General features: G+C 39.3%; 1 pseudogene; it reads left to right on the forward strand.

The window, feature by feature from the left end:
• The first annotated feature begins 3,330 nt into the window (after positions 1-3,330).
• LOC108281908 lies at positions 3,331-3,982 on the forward strand (annotated as a pseudogene).
• Positions 3,983-4,579: the final 597 nt, after the last annotated feature.

Genomic DNA, 4,579 nt, shown 5'->3' on the forward strand with positions numbered 1-4,579 from the left:
GGCTGGGAAGTCCAAGATTGAGCAGCCCATCTGCTGAGTAGAGTCTTGTGCTGCTTTAATTCATGACAGAAAGTGCAAGGGGAAGTGGGCATATGCAAAAAGACACACGGGAGAGGCTGGGCTTCCTTATAGCAACTCCTTCTCTCAAAATTAACCAATTCCTACAAGAAAACTCACTTACTCATTGGAGAGTGCATTTGTCTATTCATGAAGTCTGTGTCTACATCATCCAAACACCTCCCATTAGGCCACATCTCCTAACACTACCAAAGTGGGAATCAAATTTCAACATGAGTTTTGTCAGGGGGTGGGGTAATCACATTCAAATCATAGCAACACCTAAGATTTCTCATAAATAGGAGCTCAGGCATTGTACCCGGATATGCTGAGTATGTATGTCTTCTTATCAGTCTTGAACTCTGATACCCTCTTTACCTGTAGGCTCAGGTATTTTTCATAAGCTTAGGTAAGCTTTTTTGGTTGTTGTTATTTTCTTTCCCTAATATGTTCCCTTTCTACTTTATGGCACTTTTATCATTTCATAAATATTCTATGTTTTCCTTCATGATTTGTGTCTAAAATTATATTCATTTTAAAATACATTTGCACTTGATCTCTAAGCCTACTAATTTAGTTCCCTATACAAATCACTCACTTTACTACTGAATTATTTATTTATGAAATTATTATTTTTACCCCAGGATGTCTCTTTAGAGCTTCACTAAAATCTTTCTAAGTGTTCTATTTTTTATTATTTTTTAATGAAAATGTGATCTGTCTCCTTCAGCAGTTGTTTTACTAGTTGTATATTTTTATTCATTGCCTTATTCTTCATATTTTTTACTTGGCTTCTTTAAGTGGGTTCTTGAGATTTTATAGATCTCCAAGGCACAAATCTTTTGTCCTCTTGTGGGGCAGAGAGAAGAGGTGCATTCATGCAGAACCAAAAACTACCTTCTTAAGGTGTCCAGAAATCTCCTTTCAGATCCGCTACTCTCTGGTCTTTGGCCTCACGTTCCTGATGCTAACCTTAGGATTTTCTCACCCCAATAGAGCCAAAATAAAATCCATTATTTTCACCTCTATCTGGAGCCCCACACAGTCTACTATGACAATTGCCTAGCACTTGCACAGGGGTGCCAAAACTGTTGACTCAGGATAAAGTGGTTTGAAAGCAGAAGAAGGTGATTTTCCAGGAACCATGTTGCTGGAATCCTTTTGTCTATAAGCAAAAGTAGATCAAGTATGTATAAGTCACTTTGTCACTCACTCTTTCAAGCTATATTATGTACACCATTGTAATCCCTCTCTTACTCTTTCAAGCTGTTTTATGTCACTATCACTTCTTTCAGCTATAATAAAACAATACCTAGGGAGGACTTAGAGGGAGAAGAGGTTGATAAGCAGCTCAATCTCTCTCTCTCTCTCTCTTTTTTTTTTTTAAGAGACAGAGTCTCACTGTCACCAGGCTGGAGTGTGGTGGTGTGACCTTGGCTCACTGCAACCTCCGCCTACTGGTTTCAAGCAATTCTCTGCCTCAGCCTCTGGAGTAGCTGGGATTACAGGTGCCTGCCACCATTCCTGGATAATTTTTGTATTTTTAGTAGAAATGGGGTTTCACCGTCTTGGCCAGGCTGGTCTTGAACTCCTGACCTTTTGATCCATCTGCCTCAGCCTCCCAAAGTGCTAGGATTACAGGCATGAGCCACCATGCCCAGCCAGCTCAATCTCTTTTTCTTTTGCTCAGCATCCTCAGCAGGTTGCTTTCAGCTTCACAAGGTTGTTTACAAAGGCAGAAAGGAAAGAGTAGTGAAGAGATAATGGTGTCCCCATTTTCACGTAGAAATCTTTCCTTAGAAGATACCTTCTATCTCATTGTTCAAATCGGGTCACATGATTTCCCTTAGCTGCAAGAGAGCCTGGGAAAGAGAGTGACTCACATTTTTAACATTTATCATGGTGAGAGAAGGAAGTTATTGTTAGGCAGGCAACTGATATGGCTTGCCATATTCTCAGGAAACTATTAGGGGTTAAGTCATGGGGTAGGAAAAATGTCTCTGGCTAGTTAATAAATCCTTTTTCTTGAATTGGGTGATGGTGGCCTCCTTCTGCTTATACAATGTCCATGTTGGGAGGGTAGTATTGAAGACAGACATGTCATTTCCCCAATATCTCTTATCCTGCTATTCTGCCTCAAGGCTTCAAGGCTTCATCTGTACTTTGTGTTTAAAAATTCCTCCAGAAATCTGACATATCTTTGATCAATAGTCCTAGCTTCTAACATTGTTCAACATTTACATTTGTTTTTAAGATTTCATAAGAATTTCATTGGAAAGTTGATAAAGGGTGTGTGGTGTGGTTGCTGAATGCCCTTGGCTCTGGTGCCAGGGTTGGCATCAAGGACTTGGCCCAAGTGACTCCATAATGAGGCAGATGCTCCTTTGCATTCACCCAAGTGCATGATGTCAGTGGCTGCAGCCACAGACGACTGATGTCACCCAGGGCAGATCAGTTCCTGTTAGCCACAATTCTGTATACAATCTTGAGAAGATATTTTTCAGGGTATGAAAAGAAAGCCTAATTGACAGCCAAGAGCTTAGCTGCTCTGAAATTGTTAATGAACAAGATAATAACAGGTTTTACTTTTTGCAATGGTATAATTTTTCCTCTAAAAATTTCTGCTAATTTTTGGGAATTGTGATAAAAGAATAATTCCCTTAATGTTAGGTGATTAATTTATGCTACAGTAAATCATATGGCATATAGTGACTGCAAATGATCTAATTATTGAAGGCAGTTTCCAGAGGGAGCAGAAAAGGCAAGTCAGGGTTAGCAAAGTCCAGGCAGAGGCCTAGACTATACTGAACTATACTGTTTAGATTAAAAAATATACTGAATTATTAAAAAACAAATATTTTAACAAATGAGCACAGTTTTATATGGTGAGAATGAAGTTAGTAGTTTGTGATTGTTTGGCTAGCCATGGAGAACCTTCTATTCCAAATGAGGGGTTTATCTAGTCATGATGAAATATTTTGTGGAAGAGGATAAAGTAGAAAAAAAATGACAATAGGTTTTTTTAAAAAAATCTTTCATATGACATTTTCTTTCTAATTCTTAGAGAGCAAAGAACTCATCACAGCCTGTTACATTGATTTAGATAAGCCCCAGATGTCTAATTCCCAAACACAAAACATTCTGGTGTTTCATTGTATCTTGCCACTCAAAATGTGGTCCAGAGCTTGGCAGTATCTTATACTTGGGAGCTAGTTAAAAATGTAGAACCAGCACATCCAGCAGGTAGCTGGTTTGTGTGCTCTGAGTGAGGGTCTGAGGCACCCACCATTTTGCTGGAGGAGCACCTTCGGCCATAGTAAGCATTTATAATGTCTTTCATCTTTGAGTGGATCTACAGTGGCTTCAGCAGTGTGCTCCAGTTCCTAGGACTTGACAAGGAATCTGAAAAACTTGTATTCTTAGATTTAAACAACATAAGGAAACCATTCTTCTTCACATGATCCAAGATGATAGATTGGGCCAACATATTCCAACACTACATCCAACATCAGAAAAGCTAATGATTGCTGGAATGAATTTTACAACTTTTGATCTTGGTGGGCATGAGGAAGCATGTCGGGTTTGGAAAAATTGTCTCCCAGCAATTAATGGGATTGTCTTTTTTTGGACTGTGCAGATCATTCTTGCCTTATGGAATCCAAAGTTGAGCTTAATGCTTTAATAACTGAAGAAACAGTATCTGATGTGCCAATCCTTATCTTGGGTAACAAAAATTAACAGAACACATATAATCAGTGAAGAAAAACTTCGTGAGATATTTGGGCTTTATGGACAGGCCACAGGAAAGGGGACTGTGACCCTGAAAGAGCTGAATGCTTGCCCCATGGAAGTGTTCATATGCATTGTGCTCGAGAGGCAAGGCTACAGGGAGGATTTCTGCTCATTCTCCCACTATATTGACTGAAGTTTTGACAGTAAAAATCGGAGTTCTGCTTCTTGGACTCATCCTATTCACAGCTTCCTCATGAACTTTTCTAATACAACAAGGAAAGCTCTCCAACCGTGCCTGGCATTGAGAAGCCAAAATTCTCTGTCAACTCTCTCATTACCCAGTGGTGATATGTGCTCTTCTCCACACCATTAGGAGGTAATGCTGCCCACACGCTGGTGCAGGTCAGTATCCTGGGACTTGGAAGCTGGTAGGATTTGTCAGGTAAAGCTGTGTGCCATCATGGGACACCTGAAAAGAAAAACGTCTCACCACTATAATTGATTTCAAAAGAAAGCAATTCTATTTCTTTAAAGGAAATGTTGTTAAGGTAATTGGTATCCCTCCTAACTTTTTTAGTGCAGGTTAGTGGCAGGTTTCACTGTGGTAAGCTAGGGTTATTCCTCATCAAGGAACATGTAGTAGATTGTTCACTATGGAGGAGTTAATTATAGAGTGGGCTATTCATACTTACAAAGTTACAGATTTCAGCCAGGCTCTGCTTTTATGATTTTGTGAAATTTCATTTCTATAATACCTTCCTTTTTCATTTTCAGTTATAAAAAGTGATTT

This window comes from Cebus imitator, unplaced genomic scaffold, assembly GCF_001604975.1.
Source record: "Cebus imitator isolate Cc_AM_T3 unplaced genomic scaffold, Cebus_imitator-1.0 Scaffold233, whole genome shotgun sequence".
NCBI classification, from domain to species: Eukaryota; Metazoa; Chordata; class Mammalia; order Primates; family Cebidae; genus Cebus; species Cebus imitator.